At 38.2% G+C, this 15,252-nt stretch overlaps 2 long non-coding RNA genes across 2 annotated transcripts; one reads left to right on the top strand and one right to left on the bottom strand.

Annotated features, from left to right (window-relative positions):
• Window positions 1-2,495: 2,495 nt before the first annotated feature.
• LOC113012779 (uncharacterized) lies at window positions 2,496-13,459 on the bottom strand. Its single transcript, XR_003270745.2, has 4 exons — window positions 13,336-13,459; window positions 7,857-7,924; window positions 7,186-7,318; window positions 2,496-2,634 (listed from the first exon to the last, which is right to left on the bottom strand). It is a non-coding gene; the product is annotated as an uncharacterized LOC113012779 (long non-coding RNA).
• Window positions 2,499-7,965, top strand: LOC145422405 (uncharacterized). Its single transcript, XR_013903686.1, has 3 exons — window positions 2,499-2,621; window positions 2,948-3,044; window positions 7,118-7,965. It is a non-coding gene; the product is annotated as an uncharacterized LOC145422405 (long non-coding RNA).
• Window positions 13,460-15,252: the final 1,793 nt, after the last annotated feature.

The following is a 15,252-nucleotide window of genomic DNA, read 5'->3' as shown; positions in this document are numbered from 1 at the left end:
CTGAGCCAATGACCCAGGACCTATGGCAAACAAAGAATTCAAAACTAGAAAGTCCACAACAGCAGCACAAACACATTTAAGAGAAAAGAGAAGCACAGAGAGACCATTAACAACAGACGGGACAAAACACAAACTGCAGATGAGAAAAGACAAATGTTAAAGCATTTATTGCATAAAAATGTAATATTATGAGCAGTTGAGAAGAAGTGCTCATTGGATCATGGGAAGTTCCTCAGCAGCTTCAGCTTATGGAAGTATAACAAAGGGCTGGATAGACATATCCAGACAGACATATGTGCTATAAAATACAAAGTATGGTACTATCTAAAAAGATGGGTCAATAAGTTTCTGTTCTGTAGAATTTACAGATTAATGAACAGATACAGTCAAGGAAAAAAAGAAAGTATGTCTTCTTTGATTTCTAAGGTTTTATGTCTCATGACGTGATAAAAAATTAATGTTTGTTAGCAGGTCTTAAATGAGGTAAATGAAGCCTTAGATGAGTAAAGCACGATGACATGGTGTTATTATTTATTTAACAAACACTAAGCCAACACTAAGCCAAAACTAAGTCACCCTTCTTCCTTCCATAGGAAATACCAAGGTAAGTAGCAGCCAGGTGGTGATAATCAAAGGTTTAACTGATCATCAGCAAATGTGAGCGCTCTATAAAAGCAGAGATTTTGGCAGTTTGCTCATGTGGAGCATTCAGGTATGTGTTAACACAGTGCCAAGGAGGAAAGACATCAGCAACGATGATAGAGAAGCAACAGCTGCTGCCTATCAATCTGGGAAAGGCTATTAGGTCGTTTCCAAACAACATGAAGTCCAACATTCTGCAAGGACAAAGATTATTTGCAAGTGGAAAACATTAAAGACAGTTGCCAATCTTCCCAGGAGTGGATGTCGCAGCAATTCTAACCCAGGGTCAGAGTGTGCAATGATGAAAGAAACTGCCAAAAACCCAGAGCTTCACATCAGACTCTACAGGCCTCAGTTAAATGTTAAAGTTCATTACAATATAATTAGAAACAGACTGAACAAGTATGAACAGTTTTCAAGGGCTGCCAGGAAAAATCCTGTTCTCTCTAAAAGGAAAATGGTAGCACAGCTCAGGTTGCTTTTGGAACAATATCCTCTGGATAGACAAGACCAGAGCAGAGATGTTTGGCCACAATGCACAGCACCATGTTTGGCAGAAACCAAACACAGCATATCAGCACAAGACTGAAATACTGTGGGAGGACCTTAAAAGAGCTGTGCATAAACTAATGCCCACAAACTTCAAAGAGCTGAAGCATTTTTGGAAAGAAGACTGGGCCAAATTTCCTTGACGATGATGTGAGAGACTGAGAAAGTCATACAGAAGACGATTGATTCAAGCCACTACTGAAGGTGGCTTAACAAACTACTGATTCCTAGTTTTTGTTTGATAAATGATGACAGTGCGATATGTCATGTGTTGTTCTTTATCTTTAGTCACATTTCCATCATTTTAAGACCTGCTAGGGATTATATTATTTTTGTTATGTCCTTGAATTAAAGGAATGTGTACTCTCTTATCATAACTGTATCCCTTTATAGGGATAACCATTCGTTATGTGATCCTGGTTTGGTTCACTTATTCCTCTTGGGTGAGAGTAGTGACCCCATATCTTCCTTCCTATATCAAACACCTTCTGTGCAAGCTGGTATTAGGATGGATTTATTTTTTAAAAACCTTTTTCACTGTAAGTAATTTAGACACAGCTCAGTACAATTATACATTTCATGCTGAAGCTCATAATTAAATGAGCAGCTCACATAATACTGAAATCAAGCTAAACAGCAGATCTACACCTCTGACAATTTGTAGGTGGCTGATTTTGTGGACTTTTAGAATATTTCATTATGCTTTTACACCCACATCTTTTTTTTTTTTTTACTTGCACTGCAGCTCTAAACCAAAAGACATTCTCACATTCTCACTTACCCACAAAACCACCCTGGGTACTGTCAGCGTGTCCTCACATTCAGCCTCTAATTCATTACCAGTGAGGCTGTTCCAGAAAATGCTGCATGATCACATCACACACTGGTCTCGGCTCTTTCTGGAGCTTTTGAAGCAACTTGTCTGTGTCTATATATCTAAATCCAGCTGTCCAAAATCATTGGGAAAAAATGTGGGAAATGTATCCCAGGGTGGATTGTTGCTTTCAGTGTGACCCAGATTTGACTGTTCGTGTTCAGCTTTGCAGTGAGAAGATCTAATCTCTTGTTTACCCAAATCTCATTTTTGTTTTGTTCTTGTGTAAATCCAGCTAACAACATTTGCATTTTCTATATTATTAGTATTCTCTGTGTCATTTAGAATTGTAAAATCTCTCTCTCTTTTTTTTTAATTGTCATTTTGCAGACGGCATCTTATGCAATGCTGGTTTAAAGTCAGAAGCAGGAACAGGAACAGGCAAAAACAAAAACAGCAGAAGGATCTGAATTGTCTTTCCACTTGCGTAAATGGGAACGATTGTGTCAGTTATGATGTCATGCACTGATGTGCATCAGGTCGCTATGGTTACACCAATCTCTTGATAATGGAGCCATCAGATTGGATTTCCACACAGGCAACAGGTCTTTACAGGGTGAGTTAATGGCCTGAAAAAGAAAAAAGAAAATCCTGATGCTTGTTTAGATTTACTCAAATAAGATTCTGTATTAATTGAATTGAAAAAGTGTTGTACAACATTTCCTTTTCACACCAAACATGTCATTTCCTGCCCCTCTATATTCGGCTTTCTGCTATATATAGGCGTGCTTGATGAGTCTACAATAGCCTGGTACTTTACATAGTCGTACTGATGACCACAGTGTTGTCAGGAGTAATGTTATAAAACAGGCAGCCAGTGTGTCCTCCTCCCATCTGTTCTCTCTCCTCTGTCTCTATTTCTCTGTGTTCCATGACGCAAAGCCTGAGTGGGAGTGGACAAACCTTCTGCTCCCTGAGAGGACTGAGTGGGCCGCCGCCATCCGCTGTGCACGCACCAGAGATGGAGGCAGAGATGGAGGTATATGGTAGAGGAGAGGGGAGGGGAGAGAAGGGAAAGCTTTTGAACAAAAGTGAGTGAAGGCTTGAGAGAAAGTGACGGTGATCGATAGAGAAAAAGTAAATAACAGGGAGGAACAGGAAGGCAGAGAGGGAACGAGTGGTTTTTGGAGGGAGGAATGACACGTGGATTAGTGAGAAAATGCAGAGATGAGATGTGAGCCTAATAACAGGGCGACAAGGAGAGATGAGCGGAAACAAGCGGAAGGCAATGACAATGAGAGAGGACTGGTCAGAAAGAAGAAATCAGGATTTAGGAGGACAGGCCTTAAACTGACACGTTGCTGAGAAATCATTGTGAGAACAAGTTATTTTTAAATAAAGTGACTGTTTAAATCATAAAATTTTAGCTGTGGTGTCTGTTCAGTTCACACTGTAATGCAATGTAATTGCCAAAACACCTGTGGAGCTCAGAGTGTCTGCAAATAGAAGGTTAAAAAATGCATATACCATAGACTTTATATAAAATACAGAATGATGTCACCCATTAGTTTTGGACACTGCATTTTGAAGCTTCCAATTTAGCATTTTGGATACTGCCATGTTGTTTTTTAAGAGCCAAAAGTTACAATATTAAGACAAGGTGGTGGATTCCCAAATTGTGTGATAAAGATGGCAAGCTCAGTTAGCAAGGTGGATTCATAAACTGTTAAAGGTACAATACAAAAAAAACAAAGATACCTGATGATTTGTGATAAGTACATTAGTAAAATATTAGGAGTCAGTCATGTGTGTTTATTTTTTTTTATCACTGTGTCAAGCTCGCATGAGTTAGCCATGGTCTCAGTATCAAGCCAAAGTGTCTGCATGTCTCTCTCTCTCGTCCCTCGCTCCCATCCTTGGTATTTAGTCAGTGTACTGAGTTTCTGTGTGTGTGTTTCTCTGTTTCCTGTTTTAATGTGATAGTCTCTATTCCTGTGTGTGTTATGTTTGGTTCTGCTTCCCTCTTCTCGTCAGTCAGACTATGGTCAGTCATGTTCCCCAGGTGTTTCCTCTGTGCTCTGGCTCCCACTTGTGTATTTATTGTCCGTATTTGTCCGTTGTGGTGATCTCCCTCATCCTCCAGCTGTAGAATTCTTGGAATTTTTTTAGCACAATTAAGTGCGTAGCAAGTTATACTAATTCCATTAAAAATACCCCAGAAGGCATCGACGACACAAAGAATGACAGAGAGTACCCTTTCTGTCATAGCAATTATGTGAGCCCTGGAAGACATTGTGGGTACACCTTGCAATCTGCCTCCCTAAATCCAGCATCCAGATGGATGAATGATTAAAAAAAAAACAAAAAAAACAAACAGTTCCATACTGTAAACATTTTTATTTCTGCTGTAAGGTTGGGTCTGTTTACATGAGAGTCTGTTGGTTTAACCCACCTTTGTAGTCAGCCTCTAGTGGTCATTAGAAGAACTGCAGTTTTTGACACTTTACTTTAGAGCCACTCCTCTCTAACTGACTCTAACTGTGAAACCAAGTAAGTAGCTAGCATACCACAGAGCATACCATGAATAATCTGGAAAATCCTTTTCAAAAACGTAGAAAAAAAAACCTTAAACACAACTGAGCGCATAAACTCATCAGGAAAGTGTTTACAGAGGTCAAGCCTGGTGGTTTTCCCCTGGTGGCTATTATAATCCAAGTTTAAGGGCCTTTAGCTTAAACTTAATGTCCACTCTGTTTTTTATGCTGCTATAAGGCGCATCCAGGAGATGCATCTCTGCTGCTAACATCTTGCTCAGGGGTTCTGACTGTGGGCTTTGACTCAATCCTGAATAAAATACCAAACTTGAGTTGTTTTCAGATGCTGTAATGAAAGAAATGCCAAAACAAGCAAAGCAAATAACACTCCCCTGGTGGGAGGTTGTATTTACAATATTTTACTCTTACAAACATGTTAAATTTGATAGGTCTCAATATTAAGTCAGTTTAAAAGGATTACTGTGACTGTTCTGGCACTTAATTTAACTAATGCAGGTGTATTTAGAGAAAAGAAAGAAAAACACAAAACATTACATTTATAATACTGAGGGTTAAATAACTGCTATTTTTTGTATATACCCAAGTTGTAGATACAGAGACATGCAGAGCTGCACAGTTTTACAAAGATTTACGTTGTTGTGTGTAGATTGCCTGAAGATAAAGTTAAGACTTGTGATTTACGAAGCCAGAGAGACTTATTGACTTGTCTGCAGCTCTCATTTCAAGTCAGACCTTCACAGGACTAGACAGCTCTTTAAAATAACTGAGTAGCCCCTTCAGTTTTTATATTTCATGGTCAACTTTTAAAGCAGAATGTGCACCTGCACAGCATCCGCAATCATGCCCTGCCGACTTAAATATGGTACTGGGTTCTGCAGTATTGTTGTTCTTGTTGATGTGAGTGCGGTTGGCAGTGGGAGAGCAGGGGCCGCTGTGTGTATACAAGCAACCGTATTAATAAAGCATGCTGAAGAGCATTGGAATGTCACCGGGTCTGCTGTGGGTTTGTTACACAGAACACTGCAAAAAAGCACCTACAGAACTGTCATATTTTAAAATCTGTATTTTTAGTATGACATTATAGAAAGTAACTAAGTATCCCATATTATGAAACCAGTTTTAGCAATTGTAACAAACTGAAACTGGCTGAAAATCCATTGGAAATTCACGGACGCCTCCATAGACAAACATGCATTAGAAGGCTTATCTGCCCAGTGATCAATCCATGTGTATATATTTGGACTGACACTGTAACAAAAAAACTTAAAAAATGCTAATGGACAAGTACTTTTACTTAATCTCATTTCACTCAAATTAAATGATTAATTAACATAATATTATGTAGCATTACATTACGTAACACTAATGTTAGTTGATAAGTGTAATACCCGTGTGGCTACTGTATGTGATTGTATGTGTCCATCTTAAAACAGTCATGCAAAAATATATTTAGATGAATTTAGTTCATGTTGTTTGACATTTCTGCATGAATTAGCCTGGAATAGGTAAAGCAGTCATCAGCTAGCGAAATGCAACTAAAATGCCTGTCAGTGGGGCCCTTTCCCATAGGAAGTAGCACTGCGCTGACCACTACGTTGAGCAAATGAATGGGTGAATGTTGTATAAAAGGCTTTGAGCCCTCAGGCAGAATAGACAAGCGCTGTATAAAAACCAGTCCATTTACCAACGGGGCCCTGACAAGTGGAAAAATCAGAGTCTAAAAAATAAAGCCAGTGTGGAAGTCCTGAAAGCTACAGTTGCTCTAACAGCCTGTGCCAGACCTAGGGATGGGAACTGATAAGAATTTACTTACTTTACTTGTCACTTATCAATTCAATTCCTTATCGGTTCTCATTGGGTTCTCACTGGCTCCACTTTGAGAGTCAATATCATTGCTAAGCACCATATCAAAGACATTATATTCATGCAAATTAATTGAATGCTGTGGGTGAAATGTTTGTGCATGTTGGAGGCATTTCCACTCTTTGTCCTAGTGTTGGAATTGTTACTAAAAAAATGATTTCACATATTACACAAAACACTTTACTTAAAATTAATGTAGTACATTAATTCATTATACTACTCGTTATCTTACTGTCTCATAATAACCATTTAACATTATAAACATGAGGCTACAGCCCCACACACCAACACAAATCCTAGTAAGGGCACGCGTATGATCATTCTCTTAGTATTTAGGTATGAACACAAAGCCTTCAACAGACTTAAAATTGATCGCCATAGTGATTCTACTTTAGATACAGGAGGTAAATTTATTTTAAACATACATTCGCATATTAGTCTCATTTTGTACATATGGATTTGTCCACTGCCTTCTTTTCAATTAAATGCTGCTTTAAATGTCTCCAGTGCAGCAGTGATGCATCAGTGGACCTCGCAGTGACCTCTGTCTATTTTCTGATCCTGCTGCCTTCTCCTGCTTATCTTTAGTAACTCCATCCCCCTCATGATCTATGGATGGCTATTTTACAATTTGGCTAAATCCAGCTCTGAGGTAACAAGTGACACCTTCTGTTTCCATGCTTCCGGTCGCTAGGCAACCTCAGCAATTTATGCCACTGCCAAGAGAGCGATGGAGGAAGTAGCACCCCGAGGCCCCCCCACCTTTGTTCGTCTTGGCCACGGCCGGCCCGGCGTCATCCGTCATCTAAGAGCAGTGCTTCCATACCAGGCCAGTGACGAGGTCCGCTGCAGCACGCTGCGCTTCCTACTGCTCTCATTAAATCAGCTCTGCTTCCTGCACCACAAGGACGCATAAAAGAGGAGCTCAGCGACTGCACCAAAACACTCTGCTGCCCTCTCTTGATGCTGAACTGAAATATTTTCAGTGTTCTTCACAAATAAAACTACATTCAGCAAAAATAAATGTTAAGAAACATCCAAGCAGAATAAGTAAACACTCCCAGATACATACACTTACATACTGTAAGTGTATGTATTGTTTTTCTTTGCCTACTGTAATCATGAAGTGAATTAGCATGGCATTTGTTCTGTGCTCTCATAGTATGAGCGACAGACGGTGAACATGTCAGCGCTCCAGATTGAGATGGTAAATTAAGCTGTAATGTAGTAAAACTGTACATATGCATAATAGAAGTTTCCTGGTGCACAGCTATGATGAGGCAACTCGTAGAGTCTCCTCCTTAGTCAGGATTGTTTGTGCAACTGTCACCCCCACTACCACCTGACATGGACTTTGTCACTGTTTTCAAAATGGAAATGCTTATGTTTGCTCATATGGGTCACTTAATATAGAAAAAAGAAAGCAAGCAAACCTCTCAAGGCCTGTTCTTCTTCAGACTGACCTGAGCCAAGGTTAGGCGGCAACAATAGCAGACGAGCACTGTTGTTACAATAATAAAAAAAGAAAAAGAAAGTAAAACTGACTTTTGTTTTAGTCATTAAATCACTTGAATTCTTAAAGAATATAAAAAATCCAATTAACTCAAGAGATGAACCTTATATCTTCTTTCTTAAAATAAGAAAGAATTTGAAATAAAGAATCTATTTCAAATTCTCTCTTTGGACACTGTTATTAGCAACATCTCTCTCTCTCTCTCACACACACACACACACACACACACACACACACACACACACACACACACACACACACACACACACACACACACACATATGCAGTTTGTTGCAATTTCTTTTGCTGAATCTATGAAAAATGTCAAAAAAACTGTCTGACAGGGATAAAACTGTATTTTTTTTGCACCAACAAGATGATTCCCACTAGCTACAAACTTCTTGGTTTTGGTATGGTGTGCACTGTGTCCTGAACAAAAGGGAGGAAATTGAAGGAAAGTATGAGGCCTGAAATTATCCAGAAACATCAGTGAAATGTTTCTGGAACACTGAAATGTCAGTCACTCCTCTACCAGAAATGGTCTTCTTAAGGAAATGCTGAGATATGCCAAATCACACAAGAACTGGAAATGTGTAAGCAGGAAACAAGGGGAGCGGTACAATAGTCTGTGTGTACAGGCATCTATAAAACAAGGTGGAGGCTCTGTCATGGTTTGGGCTAATTTTCAGCCAGTGGTGTTGGAGATCTTGTCAAAATTAAAGGAATTAGGAAATAATGTCAGATTTTTATCTGGAAAAGCTTCATTTTCAGTGCAATGATCCCAAAAAGATGCAGTAAAAGCGTACCTGGATAGAAGAACATGCAGTTGGCCTCCATAGAGTGCAGACCTCAACATTGCTGAGGCATTGTGGAATCATCTTAGCAGACAAGAGAATAAAAGGCAGCCAACATCCAAAGAAGAGCTTTGAATACCATTGAAGAAGCCTGGAGAACTATTTCTGAAGACTAATTAAATAAATTACAAGAAATCTGCCAAAGAGAGTTCAGGCGGTGTTAACTAATACAGGTGGTCACACCAAATGTTGACTTTCATGTTTGTTTGAACAGTACAAACTCTATTTTTTGCCTTATGTGTTGTTGTTCTGTGTACATTTGCAGACGTCTCAATATATTTCAGTCTCTAGTTCCTATTTTCCTACCAAAATATATAAAAATAAGAAACTTTTGCACAGAGCTGTAGTTACATTGCAAATCTGCCAGTCACAAAGCAAACAGCCTCTTGCAGCTAATGAGATAATAAAAAGGCTGATTTCATTGACATTCTGTGGAAAAATGCAGCATTTCACAGAACATTCAGCAAATAAATGACTGAATGGGTTTGTTGTTGAATTTGTCACCACAGGTAAAATAATCTGTTCCAATAAATAGAATATCCAGCAACAGAGACTCCAAAAAGCGAAAATTAAATGTGCCCTTTCAGGCCACCATGACCTGTTGAGTGGAACACACACACAAGTGCACATTCATTTGACTGCTGGAACATAAATAAAGGCTGTGTTCCCAGAAAGCTATTCTGTATTTTCCAGCCTCACTAGAAAAAGAAAAGACAATAATAACTAGAATAAAACTTAAATAGAAGCATGCTGCACAGGGGAATGGTTTTTAAAGGTCAGCATGGTGACCTTTTCTTAGCCAACACAGTGTGGAAAAGGTTGCACATGTGTGTATAAATCCCCAACCCTCCAAAGACCTTCCTAAGGAGATCTCACTGTGCCAACATTCAGTTTTAATGCTCAAATTAAACTGGAACTGAACAATTTAGGGAACTATCATTTTAACATTAGAGAAAGAGAGGAGAAATGTCTCCTTCCTCACTGATTTCTAACCGGGGTATATTGAAGGGTATGTGGACACATGCATGACTTAAATAGAGAATATGAATATAACATACTGTTGAAATATCTTGTTCAAACTGGGACTAAAGTCAAAATGTAGGTGATTTTATTGATAAAAGAAGCAGGATAAACATAAAATTAGCAACGATAAGATGGAAATGATTAGAGGTCTTTGTTAGCACTTGCTAAAATTCAAAACACACAATTAGAAAAAGACTGAACAACTTTTGACTCTTAAATACTTTATACATGCTCTGAATTAACTTGGTCTCACAGCTTCGGTTTTCCTGGTTGAATCTGAATAAACTACAAGACTTATGGTTTAATAACATTTGGAAAGATGACAGCAAAGTGGAGCTAAACACAATATATCAGCACAACCATCTCACACCAACTGTCGACACGGTGGTGGAGGGGTGAGGGTTTGACCTTATTTTGCAGCCAGTCAGCTATGAACTCCTCTGAGTATCAAAGTATTCTAGAGTCAAGTGCGACCTAGATGTAGACCTCAACCTGACTGAAATGCTGTGGTATGACCTTAAGTGCGTAAACAAGTGCCCTCAGACTTTAATGAAACGAAGCAACATTGCAAAGACAAATCGGCCAAAACTCCCCCACAATGAAGTGAGAGACTGATAAAGTCATACAGAAAACGATTACATCAAGTTACTGCTGCTAAAAGCGGTTCTAAAATACAAACTATTGAGTCATGGGGCGTACTTAGTTTTCCAGTCACCTTCTCACCTTAGTTTTTGTTAAATAAATATTAAAACTATGTAATATATCATGCATTATTGTTCATCTAAGGCTATGTTTAATTTTTTTTTTTTTTTACATCTGCTAAGGATAAGTTATGTCTGGATATTTAAAAAAAAACTTAAAATATACTACACTTACATAAACCTTTAAATAAAACTGGAAATTGTTACTTAAAATATGGATAATGGTTCAAATCCAAACTTAAATGTTAAACTGTTAGCTAAATGTTCAGTTGCCTTCACCCTACAATAATAGAAAGAAGCCCCAACAATCAAAATGTTGAAACTGTTAAAGAAACATAATAATTAGAGTCTTGATATAGTCAGCAGCCATTAGCAACCATTAAAAAGATCAAAACTAATGACTCAAACTAAGGATAAAAAGTTAACAACGGAGGCCTAATTGGTCACTAAACAGAAAACTTAAAGCAGCATGACAGTTTAGTCTAATATGACATGATGCTAATGAATAGGGTGATCAACAGAGCTTTGGGGTGTTTTGATGAAAAAGGTATGGACTCCGTGGTGGAGGCCACAAGGCTGAGTTGTGGTTAAGAGCAGTTATCTTTAGCTGCAGTGTCAGCATCAGTGGTTTGACCTATAACTGAGATCATGCCCTCTTTTTTCCCCCAATAGTCGTCAGAAATCCCAGTAAGTGAGATTACTTCACATTGTCATATGATTACCGTCATGTGCTTTTGTAATTCCCTTTGTCATATTGTGTTGCAGCGTGAAGTAACACATGACACTTGGTAGTGTTTCTAATGTACCTCTGACACCATATCATTATTCGAGATATGTAGGGGATTAGAGCTCAGCTCAGCATACCTCCAGACTGATTGCAATTACAAGCAATTTATTCAGTTGCATAAAAGAATTAATCATGTTTAAATTTTACAGTTTACTCTTCCTGTAAGAGTGTGCTGCCATGATCCATGTGCAATGTTATGTAAACAGGACTTGTGAAGCAATAGGAGAGAGAACCAGTGAGGGAGACAAGTATTGCGTAAGTAAGCCCGTGCTTTGTGTTTATATTTAAGAAGAAGAAAAAATCAGTGAAGAGAAAAATAGCAGCCTGGGAGGCTAAAAGTAGCCTCTCCACCACAGATGGCACCCACGCTTTCCGCCAGTGGGTCAGTGGGTGAGGGAAGAGTGGAGGGGAGTGGGGGCGAAAGAAGAGGCTGTGGCCGTATGCCGCTATCCAGGGGAGAGTGTGGGCAACACGGGCAGCAGGAAAGAGAAAGACAAGGGCTTCTGAGGCCAAGTGGGCCGAGGTTTTTACAGTGTACGCTGCTAAAAACAGACACAATGACGCTCACGGGTCAGCTGGCTGATGTGTCATCAGCTATTTCAGCAATGTTAAACAAGTGATAATAGAGGGAAAAACGTTGACATCACCGTGAATGCTCACATCACTTCTTTCCCCCCCACGTTCCGCTGATTGTGTAATCATGAAGGCAGAAAAACCAGTTTCCTGGATTTAATATCATGCCTTATTTGGTAACAACGAGGCCAAAGTGGCTGACAAAAGGAGTCACACCATCACCTTTGTGTGCCCTGTGTCACTGTCAGTTAGGAATTGCACAAAATCTTTTGCAATCACTGATAAATCCTGTGGTGAACTTTATCTTAACATCCTGCAGTGGAATTACTGACACACACACATAATACGGTAAAAGGAGAAAGAGATAAACTTTGAACTCTTCACTTTAACAGTAAATGATTCCTGTGCTGTGTTTGGATGTCACAGAAGAATGAACAAATGTCTTCCACACTCCAAATAAGAACCTGGCCAACCTAAACTCATGCATGAAGTATGACTGAGCTGCCAGCAGAGAGCGCTGCTGAAACTGTGGCTGTTAGCAGCTGCAGGCACTGGAGACCACACAGTGAAAATTTCTATTAAATTGAATGGACCTCAAAAAAAAACTGCAGAAAAAAAAATCTGAAAATAGACAGCCCCCAAAAAGTATAAATTAAGTCATCTAAAAGGTTAAAAAAGAAAAAAAAACTAAATTAAAAAAAATTGCTTTATGAAATTATCTAAATAATTTACATTGGGTAAACAGTTTTTATAAATAAAAATATGAAAATAAATTGCTTAAAAAAATCATTATGGAAGTTTTCACTACTTTTTGTGCCACCTGTAAGCTAAAAAAATTAGGTTACTATTTAAAACTTCAAGCCAGTATTTTTTAAATTTTAAGTTATAAGAGTCATAATTCATAATCTATATTTATGTCTTATAACTTTGAGATATTTAGAGAGCTGAAAATTTGAGAAATGGCAAACAAACTTCCTTAAATGCTAGTAGACTAAATAAATGATAGGGAACCATAGGCTACTGGCAAAGTTTTTTTTGGAAGAATTATTTCAACTACTGGCAAAGTTCAAATAATTTGGAAAAATTCTGAATAAAAATTAAAATCTAAATACATGCTAATAGCTAGAAAATTTAGTATTAATTCATAAATTTAATTAGCAAAACTGCCTACCATTACAAATAAGTAGTATTAGCTAAAAATATAGCAATTAAAAAAATATATTAACACAATTATTTGCTAAAAATAGAAATACAGGCCACTGGCTAATTAGCTCGAAAAAAAATAGCTTAAATGATCAATGTAAAAATACAGTTTTATAAACCCAAAGTATAATCAATTATCTAATTAAAACCAATATAGATAGAAAATAGACTGCATAAAATTGTAAACACACTCATCCTTTCACACTTATCACCTTGCATGAAGTTGGCCATCAGCCACTTTACCCTTAATAAACTGACCTTTTTATTTAGGCTGCAGAACTTAGCAGACCATGGCTTGCAGACAGAAACAAGAGGATAAAACATACGTATTCAGCTGAATCTTAATTAAAATACCCAATGAAAACCCCCAAGAATGTTAACCACCTAAATCTGAACTCCATGGCATACCTGCAGACAGAAAGTGAGAGACAGTGTTTGGAGTGTGTGTTATAAATAGGGACGTGGAGTGTGGAGGCACACTCAAACACACCTGCCTTCAATTAACTCCCAAGCACAAGCGCTGGCTCTGAGCAAATGCGAAACTCAATCCACAAAAACAAAACCAATCCCAAATTAGTACCAATCAATGTGAAGGTGAGTTGATTGAAATAAATGACAACAAATTTGTGGGATACAGAACCCAGTTAATTAAATAAAAGTAAAAGTAAAGTGAAAAGTCCTGTCGAAGGGAGTGTGTATAGTAGTATTCTCAGAACCAATTCTCAGAAGGGGAAACAGGTGTAAATACTGATTTCAGACAAACTAGCATTTCATAGTTGATAAAAAAGAATGATAAAAAGTCAAATATACTTTGAATCACAGTTCATAATTCACAGGTAAAGAGATTAGTGTCAGTAAGAACACGTGAATGATAAGACAAGACTGACGTGGATCAAACTCAGAGTGAAACATGGTTTCTTAAAGGCTTGCTGGGGGTTTCAGAGACATGCTTGACCTTCTGAACTGCATCTGTGTGGAGAACAGTTCACCCTGCAGCACAATGATGAAGCCCAAACACGCCTGAAAGGTTTCAAAGAGGTGACATAAAGATCTCTTGTTACATTGTAAATTTTTTATTGTGTCTTTTCAAATTGGTACAATAAATCAGTTAAAACCAGCAATCAAATTATCATCCTATAAAATGTAACAGACCATTTTAAGCACTTCAAACTTAAACCACTCCCAGCACTCACACACATGCTTTTTCTTTTACATTCTGGATATTTTCTTTGACATGATTCTCTTAGTCTTGTCTTGCATACAAATACTGCCCTCATGTGGGGGAAAATGTCAAGCAAGAACACCAAAAGTAGCATTAGACTTTCTGTTAAGGCATTACAATAACAGTGATGTTCTTTTTCTTTGGTAAAAATTATCTAATTTTTTTATACTTGACTAAAAACACAGTAAGTGTGTCACGGACGTTTCTCAGGTCTTGAGTACTGTGTTGTTAACAGCTTACCTATATTCAGCCGCAAATAGGATTTTCATTGAGCTTGACCGAGAGCCAAGCCACACAGGTTGTTTAGAAAGTTGAACAGGTCATTGACCGGATGTGTTACTCCATAAAAAGAAAGCCTCTATCTCTCTCTTTCTCCCTCTCACACACACACATGCACACAAATAAGCAAAGCCTGAAGCCTTTAAAGGTGCAGCAGATACAGCGTGTGTGGAAAGGTGTTGAACAATCAGAAGAAAAGTTATGGTGCACTAATCTATTGTCCATTTAGGAATAACCTCATAAGGAGGTGGACTGATGTGGCATGAAAAGTAACTGGTGTCATGGCTGAATGGACAAAAAAAGAGAGCTAGACCTGCAGAAACTCTCCAAAAATTCAAATCAATAATCTTCTGAATTGCAATGCATTAGAAGATTTAGCAATGCTTGCAGTATGCTGCAGAGCAGGACATGTGTGGACTATCTGTGCATGTGCAACACACTTGCAAAGAATGACATCATTGAAACTGGATGCCTCACTTACACCAATTATACCTGCCATGCTCTCCCACTCTGCTGAATTCTCTCTCTGTCTTTATGGGAAAATGTCATGAAATGGTCTGATACACTGTATTTGTTTGCTTTATATCTGCAGCAACTGCAACTGTTTCACCTTCATCCTCAAACCTGAATTATCGCTGAAAAGAAGGATTGTATGATTGTATCATGCTGCCCAG

The sequence above is a fragment of the Astatotilapia calliptera genome, chromosome 19 (assembly GCF_964374335.1).
Source record: "Astatotilapia calliptera chromosome 19, fAstCal68.1, whole genome shotgun sequence".
Lineage (NCBI taxonomy): Eukaryota > Metazoa > Chordata > Actinopteri > Cichliformes > Cichlidae > Astatotilapia > Astatotilapia calliptera.
Note: the sequence above shows the minus strand (reverse complement) of the source record. Positions and strands in the feature narration are given on the sequence as shown.